Genomic DNA, 17,893 nt, shown 5'->3' with positions numbered 1-17,893 from the left:
ATTAGCGATCGTCATAAATAGCAACATCAATTAGGTAAATAAGAAATAAAAATCCCATATCAGTACTGGCCGGCAGAAAAACAAGTCGCCCAGGCCATTTTCTTAGGCGCACTTCCTTAACCAGCGTCTAATTGGCTATTTCAGAATCTCTGGAGGAACGCCAAATATGGTTTCCTATCGATCCACTTTCGTACGCAAAAGCATCTCGAATTATTTGAAAGAGAAAACTTCGAACCACCTATGGTTAGTGATGTCCGATAATAAGTCGATAGCCCTCGGTAATCTCTGCAAAGTGATCTAGATTTAGTTTCGTACCTACTATGCTCCTACACCCTGCACCATTTTTGCTTAAATGTTACATAAAAGTTTTAGAATCATAAATTTTCTTTAAAATGTTTATTCCTCTGCGGCCGTTGTCTCATGAGGTCAGGTTTCATACAGTCGCTCCAATACACCAAAAACTGTCTCAATTTTTTTTTTATTCACGATATTTCTTCTTCTATCTTCGCATCAACATTTTTTCTTTCATCGAAATATTCTGGCCTGATACAATATCGTGGGCCGATCTGCTATACATTTTCTATCTTCAATCGCCTGTTACGCTTACGCACCACACAGTGCAATGAAAAAAAAGATGAGAGAGCAGTCGAAGCGCCGTAACGGTTCTTCTATATCAATAGTTTGAACATTGCTTAGATAAGGAGTCGGTCGTAATTGTAGATCGCATACTGATTCCTGTTTTCTATTGGGTACTATGTGTTCGACATAGCAGAGCTGTGTGGTTAAACTTGTTCCTCATGGTGAAGGTGATAATCTTTGCCTTGGTGAGCACCGGGGTTGTTGATGCTTTACAGCATTATAGTCCTCCATTAGATTCTCATATTGATTTAATAATACGCATATCTATGTATGGAATATCAGACGACCGACAGAAAGCCATGTAATGGACGTTCTTAGGTCAAAGCTGTTTTGATTGAGAACATTAGATCACAGCGAGGGCCACTCCTTTCAGTCCCCTCAATTTAATAAACAAATTATCGGTCTTATTATTATGTAAACTAGAATGCGTCGACGTTTTTTTCAAAAATTATATTAACCGTCCGCTGAGAAGTGAACATTCTTGTGATTTTGTACTAAATAAAACTCGCCAACAAGTTCTCTAATTATTAGCCAAACGACCAGTTCCCTTGTTCCAACATCTGCAGTCCTTCTACTTCCGGGGCCTGTCGATTGACCCGACCTGAGTCCGCTGCACCAGATAGCAGCACATAAATCGCTTCAAACAGCAGCGCGCGCGGCGTGCCCAGAGGACCCTGTGTATAGAATCCGCCCAGCACGACCAAGAATTAGAAGACAGTGAAGAGCAGATATGACGTTGCCAAGTCTCATTCAAAGTCTCTGATAAATGAACGAATCTCTTTAGAATCGTTTAAACTGGTCTGAGACATCGAGGAGACGCACTGCAGGAGGAGTTTCCGCCTCACAATCTATCTTCTGCGTGACGTTGGTTTGGTTTTCTAGCAGTCCAAGCGTTTTTGCGGCGTTTTACGAGACTTTCACCTCGACTTGGCAATACTGCGAGACCACAAAAGTTCGGTCTTCAGGAAGATAGAAAAGTCGCCGAGAGCAGCATCGCCCGTTCCTGCAATGCGGTGCGAATTCCTCAAGCGCATTCGACCAAATAACGCGTTGCAAACCGCTGCTCTCGAACTCTTCCTGATACCGTCTATCGGTTTCTTGGTTTACGTCCTGCTGGGCCGTGGTCTAGGTCAGTCAACACGTGGATGAGGGTCCGTTATGATTTATCAGACAATCATATGTTCCAGGCAAAGATGATGTCAGTTACGGTTTAAGGAGAAATTTTGGTAACTACAAGATCAAAGGTTCCTTGGTTGAACGGATCGAAAGTGCCCATAAATTTAGGTCCACAAATAAAGAACTAAATTTCAAATATCAGTGTTATCTTTGTTCTCCTATTGGAAGTCTAGGTTAACGAGACTGAAGCCAATATTTAAAATATTTCAGGAACACCATTTTAAGGCTTAAAATCATACGCCTGCGATGATTATATTGCTACTCTGAACGCTTCGAATAAGAATGTCCCAAAAAGGACAATTGTTTTTTTCCAGTTATTTCGCCACGTGTCTATCACCACAAAAAAATATTATATTTCCTTGGGCCACAGGGTTTTTGCAGCTAGTCCTATTACGTGCGATTAGAGACCCGATAAATAATGTATTGGACCTAAAGCCGTGTGAGCAGACCTGGAGAGAATCGCTGCAAGGGCCGCTTGTATTTTTTGTTGTGTCCACTGTCGGCCGATGGCTAGCCGACACGACACTAAAATCGATGGCATCTTGTCAAAGGAATCGCCGACTTTTCTATTTCTGGCTTTAAGTTGGGCGAATATGGGCAAGTGTGTACTGGCCTGGGATACGTCGATTTCGATTTAGGTTCGCGTAATGTTTGGCTAGATTAAGTCATAGATCAGTGAGTTATTAGTAAATCATAGTACGTTCCTACTAAAAATGAACTAAAGCATCGAAATGTAGACAATGTAACGAACGAAAAAAATCGCTTCTTGCATCGATTTGAAAAACGTAATGGATTGCATAAAGTTATTTCAAAATACACGTTGCAAAGGGCGTGGGATTCAAATTTCAGGGCAAAGTGTTTGATTTAAACTGCTGTCGCCCTTATCGATCGATTTTTCTATTCTTAGGTTCCTGTCACACTACACGAAGTAGTGTTCCAGAAAATCTAGATCGAATCTCAACTTAATTTAAATCCGCAGGAGGTCCATAGGTACATAAATCAAATTATTATTGTTTTGATTGCAAAAAATTGCCTCACGAAGAACGAAAGAATGTTAACTTCTTAATTTAAAGTTGGTCCAGCTTCCGATTCTCTAACTCGCCGATGGACGCGTGGCCACTGGCCGCGTTTTACCTCACAGACATGTAGCAAATTATTGTTTTTGTTGAAAATATTTATTTAAACATTCAACAAATAAGTTTTATGTACTTATTTTACTTATTTATTAAAATAAATTCACAACATTCATTAGCTAAATTAATTCAAATCGTGAAATACAAGGTAAAGGTAAAAGAAACTGCTCAGAAATATCATGACTCTCTACTTCCAGGTTTAAGCAGTTGCAGCAGGTTGTGTTTGCTTGTAAATTTACACATGAAAGTACTCTTTGCAATCATTTTTATTTAAATAATATGGCTGATATCGTTTTTTTGTCTCAAGTAAAGTTTGTCGAGATTGTTTTCGGGCTAGTTCAATTTATTTTGCAGACCACCTTGTAGGAGATCAGCAAAAGTGAAATTGCCAAATTTCGTTGTTCTTCCTTTGTTGGTTTCACTATACCACTTTTTTGCACAGAAGATTTTTGCGAATTTTGACATAAAACAATTTCTATCTTTGGAAGCTTTACACGTTTTACATTACAGCATTTTAGATTAATAGCATCTTACATAATGTTGAATTACAATTCAAAATGGAATCATAAAAAAAAATAAGAAACATGGTCATTCCACTTAAAATAACAAAGTTCCTATCAATCAATTTCCTACACTTCTGGAAGTGGTCAATTTTCGAAAGTACTTCCGATCGTAGATTTTGGACTCAAATGGCTGCATGCTTCTAGCTTTCGCGGTCCTCTAAATACTTCTAAAGGACACTCGGCTAAAGACGCTCTGTATAACAAGCGTCCTTCCGTCAGATGCACATGCGACTAACGGAAGGTTAAGAAGTTTCGTCGCGTCAGGGCAAATTAATGTAGAATCCAATAGAAAAGCTAATAAGCAGAGTCGGAACCTAATGTAGATAGCAATAGGAAGTGATCCAATTCTACTACAAACACTTATCTTATAATAACTCGATCTTAATCTATATTAAAGTTAAATACGCCATTTCAAATACGTCCATCACCAGGTTACCCTTCACAGTTCTTCCGCACTGCAGTACTGATTCGAAATCGTCGATCGGTACTCTCGTCCAATTAATTTATATCCGATCGGCAGGTTTCATCTTCTGCACAATTTCCCAACTTTAATAGTGCATGAAAGCCTTCAATTAACCAGTGGTTTATGCAGGAAACTACTATATCAACAGGCCCTGATCTATAACATACGATGCGACTTGTGATGTGAATAGAGGCACTTTCTCTATATTTTATGCGTCCGTTACAACGAGAACGATGACCATTAGTTCACCTGATTTATTGCTTTCAGCAGCATCAGAAATATGTTGGGGTTTCGACTAGTTATGCCTGAAACTGCTGGGGAGTAGGTTTATGAATGTTGTTTTCAGTTTCGTTTTCTATTGTGCAATTGAATAGAGTAGGCAAAGAGAAATTTGAATAATTTCAAAGGAAATTCGCGAAAAAAAAATGATTTCTCTTTTTAGTTCATATTTCCGTTACGCCTCGTTTCCTACGCACTTGAGATGACCCTATAAACCATTCCAATTGTAACGTATGTATCAACTTTCCCAAGACACGTAATATAAATCTTAGACGTTTCAGTGTCACCAACAAAGACATTATTTAAAATTACACGTGTTTATTAATGTTTCCAGTTTGCGCTAGCTTTTTTCTTTAAATTACACACAGGAGTGTCCACGACATAAATTCCAACCACATTTTACCAAGAATACTCTGCAGTTGCTATTCATAACTGCCAAAGATAATTCTATAATAACCTTTGACACGTGGGATTGATTTCGTAACAATAAGTTGAGGCGAAGAAGATTTATCTTCCAGTTGTAAACGACAAAACTGCAATATGAAATATGTTGATCTTTCATTTAATGGAGCGAATGTAAAAAGTTTAATTGCCGGTATCAGCATTAAAGATTATAGCCAATGCAGTCTGACAGGTAATGGCGTTGCAGGACCATGTAAAAGTTGAAAGCTTGGTTCGTGGGCTTATGTTACGTCTTAAGCATGTGATGATGATACCCTTGTCCTTTCTTGATAGCCGGTTTTATTTGCGAGAATTACATAAATGCTGTGTATAATAATAAAGCATATTGGGTTACCAGTTTTCGCGCATTCGTACATTTATCTTGTCAGGTGGCTTTTCGAATTGTCTTTTAATAATGATGGATTTGTTTGTTTCAGGTGAGTACCAGCTCTGCTCATATGATGCCTTTTTCGTCCATCCGTAAGTATATTATATTAGCTAGTTACACTATTTCACAACCTTTAAATTGTAACATAAATGTTAAAAAGTTGGCTGTAACATCTGTGTTGAAACCTAGGGGTAATAAATCACTAAGCGAGTATAATGGATTCAGAATAATTGTTCCTTATAGAGAACTTGTCGTGCCAATATGTTGTTTTAATACTGTATTTGTTGGGGTTATGAGAGTGGATTGCGAAGAGCTTTAAAATAGAAATTTCTCAATTCATATCTCATAATTCCAAGTGCCAAGTCCATGAGAACTAACTGAGAATAACGTAATGTTGGATGGGGAAATAGGATAATCAGGCGAAGAGAATAATTTTGTTTAGTAATGGTCCGTTTTTAAAACAGAAGGCTGCCATGTGCTAGTGTCCCGAAGGCGCGCCATGAGCCAGCGCATCGGCCGAGACCCAGCCAAAGAGGCCTTGGCGACTTTTCTTCGGATTTTGCCGCCATAGTTTGAGGTCGTATTTGACAAAAATGTACGAGACATTGCCCTGGTCCACTTCTAGCTGGTTAATATCATCCATGAGAGTTCAAGTTCTTTCCCTTCAATTTGTAATCTGAAGCGTACGAACATATACGTCAAGGACCAAAGGGCCCACATAAATTTGTTAAACATTTAAGAAAATATTTTTCACCGAATACGTCAAATATTGTTTTCATCAATTTTGCATTTTTTTTTGTATTAGATAAATGTAGTTTTTCATGTTTTTCTTATGAAACTCCATTTATGGCATGGCACTTTTGAGTTCTTTGATAAATTCTGAACATATTTCATGTAAAATACACATGCAATAATAATAATACAGGTGATAGATTGTGTGAAAGGAGCAATTAGAATGGCCTGCTACATCGTCCGATCTCACCCATATGCACTTTTTTTATGCAGTTACCTGGAACTTAAAGCATATTTAAATTAGATCAACAAATACTTCCTCAAATGATGAGAAAAGTTCTTGAGGAAATTGGGTCGCAGCTTGCCCACTGTCAGAAAATCTATGGGACGCAGCTTAATACATAAGATTGTAGTACCATAGTTCCATTGTTATTTTTATTTTCCGTATTTTTTTTCAAAAACTTTTGAATTTAGACGCGGGCATGATACAGGAAATATGTTCAAAATTTTTCAAAGAATTCAAAAACGCCACCACCTACATGGGGTTGCCCAAGAAAATATTGAAAAAGCACATATATCTATTACATAGGTAACTTGTGTACATGTCTGCCACGTGAAAAATTTACAACTAAAAACAATAATTGCTGTGTTCCGGCATTTTCGTGAAAAATGTTTCCTGCAATTTTTAACGAATTTATGGGGGGCTTTTTGTCCTTTATGTATGTATAACCTCAGAAGGCATCTGCCATTATACAGCGTGTTCCTAGCATCCTGCTAACATTTGACGATGTGATTCCTCAGGTTATTTCATGCAGAAAATTTCATATACACTTATGTCCATAACAGGCCAAATTTGTAGCCACAGGGTATTGAATTTTTTTTGTCAAATCGTTATTTAAATTTCTTAGAAGAAAGTACTTTAGACATTGCTTCTAGTTTTAGTGCGTATTAATAGGACATAAACCCCGTATTTTCATAAAAAAAGTGATTTTATTACTCACCAGACGGCGTTTGTACATACATGTTTTCCGTTGTTGTTTACGAAACAAATGGTACGCCACTGAGTTTTTTCGCAGGAATGCTTTTGTGATTAAGCTGGTAAATTTGATCCAAAAATAGTCTCTTAGAACAAGCTATAAAATATGTAATATTTAATATAAAATAATAACTTGTGATAAACTCTTAAAATAGACGAATTAATCAAGACGATTTTTATTGTTTTAATCAACAACTCGCTTAACCATAAAAGCACAAGAGATCTTTTTCATGTAGAACTGACCAGCTCAATGGGAAAAAAATTCGCGCGAAAAAAACGTCAGTGGCGTGTCAGTTTTTTGGAAATTAAATCGGAACACATGTATGCAGATACGCCATTGATTGACCAATAGAATCACTTGTTTTATGAAATTACGGGGTTCAATTTCGTATTAACACAATTCGAAGTAACATGTAAAGTACTTTCGGAAAAAGTGAAAAATTATAATTTTACAAGAAAAATCTCAACACCCTGTAGCTAAAAATTTGGGCCGTTGCAGACATGTGTTCATACGACCTTTTCTTCATAAAATGACCTAAGAAATCACACTGCGAAATTTAACACGACTTTTAAGGAACACACTCTGTAGATCTATAGATCCTCGTCCCTAAGAAGATTCTGCCTCTCCAGTGAATCACCGAAATCAATTTAGGGTCGTATCATTGAAGAAGTGTTGTTAAGTATAATGGAAGGGTAATTTCCATGAAATGCATCATCAAACCAATGACGCGACCCCATTTGCAACTTAACAAGAACTTTATGGTCGATTTAATCTTAGCAAAACGCTTTAATAATTCACCTCTTAAAGACTGTGCGAGTCATCTGTACATAATGACCAGCAACGCTTTCATATATACGACGGCTCTCTGCTGACAACTTTAAGGTGTATTACGTATCTGTTCGTAGTTGTAGGTGATTTTCGCTATTCCATTAACAACTTTTCCTCGATTTCTGGTAAGGTAAGATTAGTCCATGTTAAATCTGAATCGATACGATCTTGGTTTCAACAAAGGCGTGAAGTAGCCTGCAAGAAAATTTAACTAGTGGTAATAAAATCCAATCAGATATTCCTTGGGCGTGTCACAAAAATTACCCGTAATAGCAGCTTCACAGTTAAAATGGCAAGATTAGAGGCACACACGCATATTACTACAACCACGTTCAATTACCGCTGTAACCACATTTATTTAAGTATACCTCTATTTCATTCGTCAGATTATGATCGTCTAATCAAAGCTTAAGAACATCTCGTTACGGGCAGGGCCATACCGGGTGATATTTTCATAAGTAATCGTTCCCGGTATCTCTGACATTACATCGGCTGCCGCGATTCATTATTTCCGACGATCTCCACCCAGTCCATGGGCTGTTTTAACCGCTCATTGATTCCTTATTAAATGTGGCATTTAAAAATTATAATTACTAAACTAGTTAGTTCAGGTTAGTTCAGAGGATCGGCAAAGGTTAGGGGCAAATGGAAGTAGTAGCAGCGGGATGAAGTCATCTATCAGCTGCTGATATGTGTAATTTAGGAAAGTATTTTGTAATTGCACACGCGTTCGTGTGCATTCAAGAGCAAACAATGGGCTCCTTAAAGGTCAGGAAGGTAAAAATCGAAATTCCTGGCTAATTATTATTTTAAGGTTGCCGTTTGTATCGTTAATGCTGTTAGTAAATTAAAGACCAGTTGCGTGATTAACAATTTCAAGTTTTTTTTTTAGCCTGACTCGGTGTGTGCAATTTGGCTGCCGAATGAAATTGCCTTGGTGGTGAAGGGCCGTTATTGAAACCCAATAATCGAATCCGTTTACCTGCTACCAGTGCAGTTAAATCCCGAAAAAAAACCATAATCAAATCACATCTAACGATAATTTACCCCATAAAGTCTGTTTCCGATTACCGCAAATGGCAGAGTAACAGGCGTAATGGGCAAATTTCTAATTGAAAACGTTTAACTGCGTCATTAGAATTGAGCGGGATAGTCGAGTGAACTATAGACATACTTACATGGAGATACGGGACAAATTAGGCCCATGTACTTACTTTTCCATTCAGGATGGAAGAAAAATTAATGGATTGCCAACGTATGTAGTCTAGTCAGTTAGATTGAGCGCTTAGGAAGGTGCCTGGCTTTCTTGCCTATATATCAAGAAAGTTTTCTTGCCTGCTTTTGCTTGTCAGATTCTTGCCCTACCTCATCGTAAATTAATATCTAATTGATTATCTCGATAAATCTAACATGTTCTTAAGAATGAGCCGTTCCTGACAGCAGGATTTCTATCTGCATGCGATGCGGATGGAACCAGTGGAATATTTCAAGCATTGAAACGCTAAAAAGAGTACACTTCGAGGATGTTCGAAAATCAGAACATCTTTGACGTTGTTAAGATCATCAATAGCCTTATCTTCATTAACATCATCATCATCATCATTTACAACATTATCAACGCAAGGTTCCTAAAACAAATGATCATCATAAATCTTCTTTCGTTTTTGGGCCTGTAAATTACAACAACATGCAGGCTAAAAACACGCGAACGTACGCAACAAAAAATGTTCTTTAAATTTCCATTTTCTCTTCTTAATCTTCCCCTTTAGTGTTCTCCCGCAGCCTTCAGTCAAGTGACGTTCTACACCCAAATTAATTCCCTCAGGTTCCTCGTTAGAATCCTGCTTACTTTTTGACTGACACAGAGCTTTGGCCGAGTCACTTTTATTTCGAAAAGGAGTCTCAACGTCAAAATCCAAACTTCTACATCCCAAATCTGCCATTCTGCCCCCCGCCCAAATCGCACCTCGCGGCAACTGGAACCACACTAAAGTGGCTGCCTTGTGAGCAAAGATTATTCCGAAGATTGTCTAAGTTGACTCGAATCGTTTCGAGCAACATTGAAGAGCGGCGAAATTTGCTTGGATAGTTTGATGTCTTGGATTCAACAGTTGGACAGCATAAAATAACCGTGTACCAATCTGTCCAAAGAGTAAATTCTCATTAAATATTCCGCTATCCTTGCCGGTAAATTAGATCAAATGTAAATGCGAGCCTGTAAATCGTTCTCGTGTTGACAGATTTACTATCCTGATTGGCACCACTGGAACCCAATTGATAAACGATCGAAGTAAGTGATGTTACTAACTTTCGCCGAGAAGTACGCGCGATTTGCGTAAAAAATGGCGCGCAACGGTCTGCAAATTGCCGCACATATGGCGGCGTCACGATTTTAGCTTGTTAGTTAATGGGGCGTGATACACAGTACCATTTCAGAGACTAAAGAATTTAGTCCGGTCTTTGTGCTACCGGAAAACGCCTGAACTATTCAACGAAAAAAATCGTCGCCGCATTAGAAAATGCCCGCTGCAATGCTCCTTTCTATTGATCTTCATCTGGATAGGGTATTAATTTATTGGTTTCAATGGTACCGCCTTGAGGACTTACCTTTTTGCTCGAGTAATAGAAACGCTAGTGAAAGTATCTTTACAAGGCTCATCACCACCTACATCAGCACTCGTCTCATCTGGCGTACACCACATTCAAACCATTAAACAAACCTGCACAATCAATCAATTTATTTATACCACCTCCACGTCCAAATCGGTGGCTTAATGCCCGTAAATATCTCAGCACCCAATTTAAAGAAATACCCATTACATGCCAAAACAAATGATCACGAAGATGCCTACCGCTGCCCGGTACCCGGTGCCTAATGACCGAACGGCATGGCATAATTACAGACGAGGAAAAAACAGAAAATTAAGTCGATATTAAATGCTGTATGTGCAGTAATAGATCCGAGACATGAGTGCGTTTTAATTGAATGTGATGCTGATTGAATCTTGGGAATCGCTACTACCATCTTCAAGAAATGCAAGCGATTAAGGTTAATTAGGTAGTTCAGATTTTGCGGGTTAAGCGGGAGGTTATCAGGTCAATGTGGCGAATTTTGTGGAATGGTAAAAGTTAACCAGTCGCTTAAATTGCCATGAAAGTGCAATAATTAGAATAGAAGTAATATGAACTCTGGCGTCTGTCCTGGTACCACCGACAGACAATTAGGAATTAAGCTGCCGCGTGACATCCGAGAACACATTTGAAAAACCTTAAAAAGTATCAAAGAGAGATAGCAACATTATCAATATTAAATACGGGGTGTTCCACGGTAGAGTTTCCAGAAAATATTTCACAGCTCTGTGACAATTTAAAAAAGGATTTTAATAGAAACATGTAGCATGTGCTACATCAAATGTGCATAGATTTCGACTAGGAAACCGAAAATACAAAAATATACAGGATGTACCAATTAAAATTTTTTAAGTTTCTTGGATTATAGTTTTACGCGCCTTCCTGTATATTTTGTTATCACTTCAATTCGTGGCACCAACACAATCCTACGTGTTTCTATTAAAACCGATGTTAAAATTCCTACAGGGTTGTGAAATATTTGCTGTAAGCGCTACCCTGGGATAGTATAATATGCAAAGTATCTTCGAACAAAGTGCCATAGATTCAGTCATATGTCCTCGATCCCAAAATATGACGAAAACTTCTTGTAAATTTATATTGAAAGACGCTTCACTTTCGATATACTGGATGTGGAATGGAGTTTTATGGACATAGTTTTTATTAATATTTTCGAAATAAATTAATGCAGTTTTGCATTTCATTATAATTTTTGGCTTTTTTTCTGGATCTCTGCGACGAAATTACCACACTTTTTCAGATGCGGGCAATACAGGGGGGTAGTGCTTAAAAAGTACCTAGATTTTTCGTAGTTAACTTTGTAGATGATTTTTTAGGAAAAATTTACTAAATTATATTAATAAAAAAATATATTATTTAAATTTAAAAGTTTTTACATAGAAAGTTGCTCTTGTTGAAAGCCGAAACCTCTAACAGTTTTTGAGAAAAGTGAAATTTACCAAATCGGTAGACAACACGTTTTACTAAATAAACATCAGATTTAAAATTCAAATAACCGTGAAATGAAACAAAAAAATATTTTTGGATATTTCCGTACATGACAGCATTTATCAATAAAATCTAGTGGTTTTTCATTGTTACTTGAACATTGTTTAATTACAACTATTGTTAAACAATATAACTAAAAAAGTTTAGACTTTCAACAACAGCACCTTTTTTATTGCAAAACTTTGATATTCACTATTTTTTTGGTATAAAAACGTCCATAAAATTAAGTATGCGAAGTTTAGGTACTTTTTAAGCACTATCCCTCTGTATTACTCTGCCCTAAAAAGATGTAACAATTCCTCTATGGAAATTCATAAACACTCCGAAAATTTGTACTAAACTACAACGTTTCATTAATTTATCTCCAAACGTTTCGAAAATATCAATAAAAAACCCACCTCGGGAATGAACTTGCACACCCTGTATATTAAATACGAAGCACCCGTCGATATCTCGTTATAAGAAGTTTTCATCATATTTTGGGAGCTAGAATACCAGGTTGAATTTATGGCACTATATTCAGACACTTTGAATAGGCGCCATAAACAGGCCATTGGTCTGCTGGGTTCATTGTTGAGTTGTTATTCTCTCGTCTTAGCACTCGGTTGTAGTACTTCTTATACACTGGCTCAATCTTCGTTCCCAATCTCGGTCTCCTGTCCTTCTTAACTTGTTTGATGTCTGTAAAACCGATTGATTTAGTTTAGCCAACAACGGTAGAACGAACTAACTCGAACAATCTACAACTTAATTACTGCTCGTACAGTGGTGAAGAAGCGCAGCACCATGGATCATATAAAGTTCCGCCAACGGTAGGCACGATATTAAGATTTTGTCTCTGAACGAAATTGTTGAAGGCTTCTCAGGTGCCGTATACAAGGCGAGGTGTTCGTGCATCAAAAATTATGGCCACAAGGCATGTGTGTAAAATTCTATTATTTTCAAGAATACTCAAATAAAAACTGGCACTTCTCCCAAACACGCCGCTTCAAAAAAAAAACTCTTTAGCCATCACAAGTAGACGACTTCCACAGAATACGTTATTACACGTTAGCCAATTCGAAGAAGCAACAAATTCGGATACTTGAAGAACCTCGTCCTCGTACATTACCGATTCAACCAATGTTCTTTGCGTTTTTGCTTTCAGTTGTTTGAACATTACCCGAACCATGTAACGACGATTCTATGCAGATTTTATGACAGATTTCGGTACATACTCGGACCAACTCCGAGAAATAGTTAATTGACATTCGACAATCCATCGAGGGAACGAGGCGAGTTTCGGGGAAGAAGAACATTAGCCATGTCCGAAAAACTTGTCACTGAAGAATACTACCGAAAGGAGCTGCCTGAATGGCGTTATGGCCTAATGGAATGATTTTATGGCAAAGAGATTGAAGAATGGAATATTAATGGGGAATTCTCTGGTAAGACACCGGCACCCGAAGGTTCCATTATTTCAGGCGGGCATCCTTAATTAAGATGAAAGAGTATGGGACATCGGGAGAGATAAAATTGCAGTGATGCTTTTTACCCGCCTAAAAAGAGATTAAAATGCCTTCGGAACGTTTTTGTATGATGTTGGTATGTTTGTCAATCGTCGTACCTGGGGTTGGGGTACAAATAATGGCGTAGGACTCAAATACAATTGCCAACGCATTGTAACAGGACTGAGAAATTCAAATTAATGAAAGCCTATGGTTATATTCTCATCTAAAAATAATTGAAGACAGGACAAGATTGCTGCATAGCTGTTGTTTTGCCTGTTGAATGCCTGGTTCTAGATTAATTACTGAAATCCTTTAAATTAAACTTTCAAAAAATCAGTGACCCGTAGCTCTTTTTTGCCTCTTTCCCTGGGAACCGTAATTTGGTCAGTCGCCTCGTTTGGACTGCAACGTTGTAGAGGAATTAATACGAAGAATTTCGTTGCCTTCCACAAAATATCGGTCACTCTTGCGGTCACACTCAACACTAGACAAATACAAGACGAATTCGGTTTTAGGCTCAACAAGATATCGCTAGTGTTCAGCACACATTGCAATACCATTATCAAAAGAGAAGTCCTTCCAAAAGCTTTGTCGACTCTACCTCACGTTGCAGAACTTGGTTTTGCTCCTACATATCGCTACCGCTCCATCTGGAAGTGGGGACGTAGTATTTATCTACAGAAGAGAAGAAACAAAACAAACGGACGTAGATAAGGATGAATTGGATGAAAGAGAAGTACACGCTGAAGCAGCTTTTTTGAACGAATATCAGAGTTTTGAAAGTAGATTTAAAAAAACCCGAGTTGTATTCCCAGTTCTTGCCAGGCCGTTGTTGATTGTATGTCGAGTGCATCCGACAGGCAAGTTCAATCATTCACGGTGTTTATCTTTTATTTACACATGTAGAGAACACCCGGTATACAAAGCCATAACCGGGTAAAACCCCAAAAGCGCCCCTGAGGTAGTTAATTTTCAGAGGCGGATTTAATTTATATGAAAGCCAGGAGCTGACAAGGGCATTTTTCAAAGGGAATAGGGTTAGGGCTGTTTGGGACGATCTTGTTGATGCCTTCTCTCATATCTGGGGAAAAAGTCTGAACGCAGGCTGATTAATTCCAATTTCCATTTTCAGCGTTCGGCGATTCCCATCGTTATCAGCATTACAGTGATGATGTGACTAAGGAATTAACAACTTATCGTTTTCTCTATTTGCTGATATTCACACAGTTCGCCAAGGAGATTTTTATATATGTATATACAGGGTTGCTCATTAGTGCGTCAAAGTGCGATATCTCAGTAAATATAAGTTTTGGAAGGAAATTTGTCTTAGTAAAGTTTTAGGGGAATAAAAGGCAAGTTTTTAAAAATTATTTTCAAATGTACAGGGTCTGTCATAAAAGTGTGGCAGTACCAAATTATGTTTTTTTTTAATGGAACCCCCAATTTTTTTGCCATTTTCGGATTTATCGTCAAATTTTAAGGCTAGTTTATGAAATAGGTCTTATATAAAAAATTTACCATTTTCGAGTTATTTGTGAAAATTCGAAAATTTTGATAGCTGCAAGGTCTCGCGGAAATCAATGCTGTTTCCTAATCGTTGCGAATTTTGGAATCGATCTCATGAGGCTCCAAGGCGACATAATAAGCTACGTTTTGACATGTTTTAGTTTAAAAAGAGTTTTCCATAACCCTCGAAATAGGCCTCCGAAGTTGTATGACTTCAATCCTCAATAACTTGCTTATTTCAAATAGAATGCCCTACTTTTCTCGACGGCATCGTGTTCAGAATCCAAAAACCTACAACTTTTGTTAACATTACCCTATCCCTAAACCCAACCGTTTCTGAGCTACTGAAAATTGCCCCTTTTTTACATCCAAATTTGTTTTTGAAAAGTGAGTTTCGATGACTGTATTATTATTTTTATATTATTTATAACAAATTATTATTATTTATTTTCACAATATTATTTGTCACTGCAATAAATTAAATAACTACTACTGTACTACCACACTTTTATGACAGACCCTGTACATTTGAAAATAATTTAAAAATACGTGCCTTTTATTCCCCAAAAACATTACTAAGACAAATTTCCTTCCAAAACTTGTATTTACTGAGATATCACACTTTGACGCACTAATGAGCATCCCTGTATATATAAATATATTTTTTTATTTGTTATTTTTTATTCTAAATAATTCTCAAAAGTAATTCCCAATTGCAAGATTTAAAGCTAACGATGTCACGATTATTACTTTTTGCTACCGAAATCACGTGACTGCTACGAAAACAGGCTTCACGTGAAAATCAAATTCAGTTAAAACATGCTGCAAGAGAACGCTCTATGATGTTCCTCCACAACCTTTTGATAATTACCCATACCACAACTAGGAAATCTCAAGACGATGATTCCACGTAAGAATTCGCGCACGCGATCGTTTAAATTGACAATGATGTTATTATACAGAGCACTAGCACCAGTTGTTCATACATATCATCTAATTACGGACTTTCCTTGCTTTAAGCCATTAGCCTAAAGCTTGTAGTAAAACAACCAGAACAGTTAGACGAATGGAGTTTTCTATGACTTTTACTAAGTTTTTAAATACAAGGCGTTGTCTCAGCAAAGAGTGAAATTACTTTCGTGTCCGAATTATAACCGGTCCATTAGGAGCAATTTTTTAAGTGTCTTCAACACCATTTGTGTCTCTGCCTTGTAATCTTGATTTGCCGACGACACAAAACATTCTGCTGTCACGTAAACACACCGTTTTCAGTCTTCTTTCAGTCTACACCTCCTGTTCTTATCGAGCACATTACGGTCTCAAAATGTCACGTTAGTACCAGTGAGATACGTCCGACAATTCAGTTTATTACTAAGAGAAAACCATGTTTATGAATACTATTTAAGAAAACTAAAAATTCTAACTAATTCGGACACATGAATATTCAAGTCGAACCCATTTTATAGGTAAACCGGCAAGAATGATGGGCAGAGCCATAGTGAACCTCACATTCTCAGCAACAAGATGTCTTAATACAGCTTAGGAATCCGCCTAATTTGCATATTCATAAGCTTAAATTTGTTATTTTAGCTTCCGTATGGTATAAACTAATATTTTATATTGGATCAGCATAGAAAAATAAATGGGTATACTCGATAATAACATTGATTTGCACTTTGCCATGATGAGGACTTAATTTCTCCATGAATCATGTATCCTGGAAGACGGCTTTAATAATATGGCATTTAAGTGATCATGCATAGGGATTTGATGATGCCGTGGAGATTGAGAGGAAGGTTTAAATAAACGCTCTGTAGTTTAGCTGTAGTAAAAGTCAACATCACGTAGGTGTATAACAGTATACCCACTACGTGTATATTGAACAGGATATAAGGCCCTAGACACTATTCTGAAGTTACAAATGGCTAATGGCTAATGTGGCTGGCTAATGTGGACAGAGAAATGCTATATCTGATGAAATAGCAATGTGAAGAAGCAATAACATAAAAATGAAATATGATGGAAGCGCTCCATAACGGTTTCTCATAGAAAAATATTTTCCTCGTTGACGATACGGTCCTGCACCCTAACATCCATGAGTTCAGTGAAGATGAGGTGGTGTTTTAGGAGAATTTTCAGTCGGTCAAATTCACGTATAAAAGTGCAATGCAAACCTTGGGCGATAATTGATGAAACTGTGACTATTGAGTGCCGCCAATATTAGCCGACTACTCACTCTTCAATGCTGCAATTTACAGACTTCTTGTTGTTCTTAGATGAAGATTAAGCACCATGAGAAATACCTCACAAAGTGATTTCTCACAAACAATCGATCGTCCTCTTTCTTCCAGCAACGAGTACCATCTTTCAGATCCTTATCATCTCATTTTTTACCAATCATCGATGATCTTTACACTCCATCTCTCGACAATCAATAACAATTAATTTTAATATTTTTTGCCAAATATAGGCTCAACATTGTGTTATCTAAGTTGGTGAATGAAAAATCTGAGGTTTCTTATTGGCATTCTTATCGCGGTACTAGTTTTTTCGCTTCAGTATTAGCAATGTCGTAAACAACACGTTAAACGACAATTTAGAGTCAGATTGTGAACGGCGATAATAGGGACAATAATTGTTGAAGAAAACGCGATTTTTATGATTTTGATATACTGCAGATGACAGTAAGTTTAATGAGTCCGACATTCTTTGCGGAAGATTGTTACGATCATGTTGATGGTGATGATGGTGGAGAAGGTTCATCAACTATTAAATAGTTTACTGCAATGTTGTTGTATAGCGGTTTTTACTCGTTAGAGATATGCTTCCCACCGTGGTGATACATTTTCACAAGAAATATATAATGTTCTGTAATCATACCATAAATTGGCATGCTTCACCATGAGACTCTTTTTAAGGCGAAATTTCAACGATTGTGAAACTACATGTGGCGTATAATTCAGGCTTCAAAAAAATTTCCATCAGTGTACGTAGTCAATTTGTACACTAAAAGAATATACAGGGTGTCCCACAAGTGTTTCATTATATTTCAGTGGGTAATAGTACATTGAAAAATAATAT

The 17,893-nt window shown here is 37.3% G+C and overlaps 1 protein-coding gene across 3 annotated transcripts in view; it reads left to right on the top strand.

Annotated features, from left to right (window-relative positions):
- LOC136347288 (histone-lysine N-methyltransferase PRDM16-like) overlaps nucleotides 1-17,893 on the top strand; it is a 78,327-nt gene that overhangs the window by 44,622 nt on the left and 15,812 nt on the right. Inside the window, exons 1-2 of one of the 3 annotated variants that reach the window (XM_066297170.1) lie at nucleotides 4,907-4,926; nucleotides 5,132-5,174. The exons of 1 other annotated variant lie outside the window; for it this stretch is intronic. The gene's annotated coding sequence lies outside the window, so the exon portion shown is untranslated. Of the gene's footprint in view, nucleotides 1-4,906; nucleotides 4,927-5,131; nucleotides 5,175-17,893 lie in introns of those variants that run through there. One more of the 3 variants, XM_066297169.1, reaches the window with a different exon arrangement.

This window comes from Euwallacea fornicatus, chromosome 28, assembly GCF_040115645.1.
Source record: "Euwallacea fornicatus isolate EFF26 chromosome 28, ASM4011564v1, whole genome shotgun sequence".
In the NCBI taxonomy this organism is placed as follows: domain Eukaryota; kingdom Metazoa; phylum Arthropoda; class Insecta; order Coleoptera; family Curculionidae; genus Euwallacea; species Euwallacea fornicatus.
This window is presented reverse-complemented; position numbering and strand designations above follow the sequence as displayed.